Source organism: Zingiber officinale, chromosome 4B (assembly GCF_018446385.1).
Source record: "Zingiber officinale cultivar Zhangliang chromosome 4B, Zo_v1.1, whole genome shotgun sequence".
Classification (NCBI taxonomy): domain Eukaryota; kingdom Viridiplantae; phylum Streptophyta; class Magnoliopsida; order Zingiberales; family Zingiberaceae; genus Zingiber; species Zingiber officinale.
This window is the reverse complement of record NC_055993.1, coordinates 92,123,329-92,129,328: the sequence shown is the minus strand read 5'-3', so window position 1 is coordinate 92,129,328 and position 6,000 is coordinate 92,123,329.

The following is a 6,000-nucleotide window of genomic DNA, read 5'->3' as shown; positions in this document are numbered from 1 at the left end:
TTATCCATCCTTTACCTTTATCTGTGGTACAAGGAAAATAACTATAAGCACACAAGGCTTAGTGAGATTCTTTCCTACTCACAAATAAAACATGTCATAGCAAAATCATACAACATATAGCATGGACACATGAGCATCTAACCAACATATCATGCAAGAGTATCATATCACATTTTAACATAGCATAAGAGAGAACATTATATCATACCATATCATAGCAGAAAAGAACATCATGTCATGTCATATCATAAAAGAAACATCATGTCATATCATGTCATAACACAATTGAAGACATCATATCATATCATATCATAACGTAAAGTAAGCATCATGACATATCATATCATAGCATAAAGAACAACACATCATAACATAATCATGTATGCAATGAAAAATGTCCTTTAAAACATGGGTAATATCATGTGCAAGATGCTTTTAAAAACAAAACATATCATATAATACTTGAACATAATATCATCATGAGGGCCCGGCTTGTACCACATACATACATAAATGCGCGTAATCCCTAGGACATGGTAGCTATCCCCGAACTTACTAGGGATCTAGGTCCGTTCATAGTCCGTCGACCTAGGGGCATACTAAGGAGCTCATCCCTTTACTAGACCCGTTCATAGTCCGTCGGTCTAGGGGCGCTTATGGAGTCCACCCTTGGTACAAGCCATACAAAGTAAAATAACATGTCATATAATCATAGTATATCATATTCATGTCATTCATAGCATATAGTGTTCATGTCATTCATCATTCATCATGTTCATGTCATTCATAACTTAACTTAGCATGAAGAGTGCTCTTACTCCCACTTGATAAGGAAGCAACTCTTAGGCCTTTCACTTAGCATATCATAAAGAGTGCTCTTAGTCCCAACAAGTAGGGAAGCAACTCTTAGGCCTTTCTCTTAGCATATCATAAACATACGTGCTTGAGCATATAGCACATCATAGGAGACATTTTTAAATGCATGATTCATAAGCGTACATAGATGAATATATATCATATCATGGGAACATAATCATGCATGGAACATAAGTTAATATCTCCTAATTCATATCATGGCATGTGAAGCACATAATGAGTCATAATTGGGTCTCAATCATCAACCTATCATAGGTGGCCGAAACATGTAAGGAATCACCTAGGTTGAAAGCAACATACAAGCATATGAACCCTAAACTAATTTCATATCATTTATCATAAGGAACATCATGAACATTTTTAGTTTAGGTTCTAAGCTTCCTAGGTCTACAAACATGTTGTGGCCAAAACATACAAGGCCTAAACCTAGGTCACAAATAGCATATAAACATGTGAACCTTAACTCAATTCCATATTATTTATCATAAGGAACATCATGAGCATTTTTTGTTTAGGTTCTAAGCTTCCAAGGTCTATAAACATGTTGTGGTCGAAACATACAAGGCCTAAACCTAGGTTACAAATAGCATATAAACATGTGAACCTTAAACCAATTCCATATTATTTATCATAAGGAACATCATGAGCATTTTTTGTTTAGGTTCTAAGCTTCCTAGGTCTACAAACCAAGATGTGGCCGAAAGTCATGAAGTGTGAAATTAAGTTCTAAACCAAAGACAAGCATAAGAGTATCATGTTATCTTCATATCATATCATAGGGAAAAACATGAGCATGTTAGGGTTGAGTTTAAGCTTGCCTAGCCCTTTTAATCCTAACTTGGCCGAAAGTTCTAAGCATGAATAACTAGTTCTAACCAACATAAAATTCATAAGTACATCAAGTTATCTTCCTACCATATCATGAGGAAGATCATGAGTAAGTTGGATTTGTGTTTAAATTTTTCTAGGCTTTTTAAACTTGTCATGGCCGAAACCCTAAGGTGGGGTTCATCTAATTCCATGTGACATACAAGCATGAAACACCAAGGAAATATTCATATCATGTCATAAGAAAAATCATAAACATGTTAGATTTGAGTTTAAGCTTTCCTAGGCTTTTAAACTTGGCATGGCCGAAACCCTAACGTGGGGTTCATCTAACTCCAAGTAACATACAAACATGAAACACCAAGGAAATATTCATATCATGTCATAAGAAAAATCATAACCATATTAGATTTGAGTTTAAGCTTTCCTAGGCTTTTAAACTTGGCATGGCCGAAACCCTAAGGTGGGGTTCATCTAACTCCAAGTAACATACAAACATGAAACACCAAGGAAATATTCATATCATGTCATAAGAAAAATCATAACCATGTTAGATTTGAGTTTAAGCTCTACTAGGTTTTTAAACTTGTCATGGCCGAAAGTTGTAAGAAAACTTCCTAGGTTTTTAAGCCATTTAAATCTATGGAAAAATCATGAGCTACTTATACCACAGGTGAGGGAATACTCACATCCTTTCGCTTGTGGTTCCTAATGAAAATGGTACCCTTGTGAGGAGGAAGAAGAGAGCTCCTCCTTCTAGCACTCCCTTTTTCTTCTCTTGCTTGGAATGGGTAGATCTTGAAGGTTCCTTCTTGTGGATTAGTATTCTTAGGAAGAAAGACCTTAGGTGGATTTCAAAATTAGGAGAGGGAGAGCTCTAGGTTTCGGCAATGGTGAGGAAGGGAAAAGAAAGAAGAAAATGAAATCCCTTTCTTTCTTTCTTCTTTATGCTAAGTGGGAGGAAGAAACAAAGATGAACTTTGCCTTCCCTTTCTCCTTAACTCATTCATATCATTCCCTAATGAGAATATGTCCCCATTCATCCCCTTAATTTCTTCAAATCCTATCTCCTCTTCATTCCCACGAAAATGGAAGGGAGAAGAAGAGAAAGACAATTGTCTTTTTGCTTGTTCTTAATCAAGAGAAGGAGGAAGAAAGCTACTTGATATTTTCTTGTTTCCTTCTCTTAACCATATTCTTACTTTATCTAAAATTTCCATCCCCTTTTCAACAATAATCCATAATGGCCTAGTGGTCATTGCATAACTCCTAAAGGTTGTCATTTAATAAAAAGGTTCAAGGTTCAATCCTTGACTTCACCTCTTTTCTTTTTATATCTTTTTGGTTCTATCTCCCTTTTTATTCTACAAAAACAAAGGATACTCACATATGTATAACTACTAGTTTTCGTGGGTGTTACATCAACATTTCATGCCATCAACATTTACATGATGACATTTTCAATCAAATAAGGTGTCAAATTTCATTAGAGACGGTGGAGTTGATTTCTGATAAGCTAAAATACGTTGAGGAAGCATTTCACTAGCTAGCCAGCAGATGCAACTATTCTATCAAAATTGTATACGGATTGTCATGTGAGTACGATTTTGCACATTACCGTTACTTTTCTATTCCAATTCTGTTACAGAGTATCAACACTCATTGGAGGAGATTGTCGATGCACGTACATCAATTTAATGACAAGGGAGCACGACCTAACAAGACACCCCACATTGTTGAGATATTAGATTGGATGGATCCACATATGCGAGAGCATATGATAGACAAGTTTTTCGATATGATAGATCTATCTCAAAGTACAGTTCAAGCCCCTTCATATAACACAGAACATAGAGGTCGACCTACGGGTAGAGATGAGCAAAGTGGCCATCGCATACCTTCTTTTGCATATGCATCCACTTCAAGATCTATGGTCTCTCAACCGACTGCAACATCTCGAGGGAGAGGAAGATGTGGAAGGGGATCGAAGGTTTGCAATACTCAAACGACCCATGATCACTCTCCAGTTCCACCCATCCATGATACTTATATTGAGAAATTACTTGTGCCTCTGCAACGTTATATTTCTCACACTGTTGACGTTCAACCTGATGGTCATTGTGGATTTAGGACAATAACTACACTAATTGGGTATGGTGAAAAAGGTTAGTTTCAAGAACAATTCGAGCTTATAGAAGAGATTCAACAAAATAAGGATATATATGATCAACTTTATCCAAATCGAAATTGGTAACTAATCTATTATTCTCATTGAATTGGTTCGAGCCATGGGCACCAGAAATGTATTGGATGGACTCTATGTCTTTGAAAATTGTCATCGCATCAAGGTATAATCTTGTATTGCATACATTTGGCGAGAATGTTGAGAGTTGTTTTACTCATTTGCCATTAAGAACTCCTTCAGTTCCAAACCAAGAGCGTCGAGAAATAACTATTGCTCATGTTGGTAATCACTTTGTGCAAGTTTTCTTACACCCTCATTACCCTGTACCACCCATTCTAACGTGGTGGTGACAACATTCATCGTATGAAGCTAAAGGATGAGTCACTTGTTATAGGACACGCGTTCATTTGTGGTATAAAGTAATATGTACATCACTACCAAACGCGTTGGAAGTAGAATTTGGAGACAATATTGATTAAAATTTCTATTTTTATATATTTTCATATTTTTTTGTATTATTACATGTACTCTTCATCTGAAAAAAATGTTTGTTCTTAAGTTATGAATGTGTTCACTATTAATTGTTAGTATTTTTGTTAGTTTTAAATATATAATTTTTATTTTGATCCATATTTTTATACTTTTAAAAATTTTTGTAAATAATAACTCCTCAAATTATAACTAAAAATAAATAAAATATTATAAACATATAAAAAAATTATTAAAAAACATAAAACTGATAAAAAAAAATTGATAAAAAAACTAATTAAAAAAATAAAATCAATAAAAACACAAAACTTAAATAATAATAATAAATTGAAAAAAATACAAGTATTGATGAAAAAAATAATAAACAAAATTAATTAAAAAAATAAAACTAAATAAAATTTGAAAAATAAAGTATTAATAAAAAATAATAAATAAAATTGATTAAAAAATAAAACTAAATAAAAATTAAATAAAATTGAAAAAATAAAATTAAATAAAATTAAAAATATATATAAGTATGAGAGCTGCTTTTAAATAAAATTAATTAAAAAAATAAAACTAAATGAAAATTAAATAACATTGAAAAATAAAAAAATAAAAAAAGGAAGAGGATAGAAGCATCATTTGAATGGGAGAAGGAAGGGGGGGAGGGTGATGTCGGAAGGGGGGAGGAGCTCTCATACGGCATACTGTCTAATATCTCAGTAATGAACAAGTCAACTGGTTTACAATTTGCCCTAAATCAAGGTCAAAACTAATGTCTTTTGATACGTTTTACTATGAGTGACCCTAAAAATAAAGTGGGACTAATAGTTAAGATAATGTGATGGTCAAAGTCTGGTCGAGTATACGTATCTGAACGAACTATCTCTTAGAAACAGAGTTTTCAACATAAACCCGGGCAGCCACAGAGCTGGTCAAACTTACAGGGCCCAACTCCCCACTCTTCCAATATAAGGTTCTCAACATAAACCTAGGTAGCCCTATAATCGATCGAGCATACGGGGCTCAGTTCCCTACTCTTCTATGCAAGTCTTTCAGCATATAGTTGGTCGGGCCATAGAGCTGGCCGGACATATGAGGTTTAGATCCCTATTTCTCTTGTGCAAGCTAAGTCTCTCAGCGTACAATCGTTTAGGCCCCAACACCGTCAGACATACAGGACCTAGCTCCCTATTTTTACAATACAACTCTTAGTATCTAGCCAGTCGAACCAAGAGTCGGTTAGACTTACGGGATGTAGCTCCCCACTTTCCATTCGCAAGTCTCCCATCATATAGCTGGTCAGATACATGATCGATCGAACTGTCTCCAGGTGACAGTATTGTCAGGAAATCACAGCAACCTGTCAGAGAATAACGGCTATCCATCAGGAAATATTTTGATACTCTGACATATACATGTAACGAAACCTTCTTATAAGGATGGTTATACATCATCCATTACCTAATATCAGACATTTTGATATGTCATTATTACGATGGTTATAAAAGACGGTTCATATACATATAACATAAACTTCTTCGGAGGATGACTATACATCTTCCATCTCCTGACATATTTTGACACTAGATATTCTTTGTCATCTCATTAATTAATGAAGTTATGAAAAGCAGTATAAA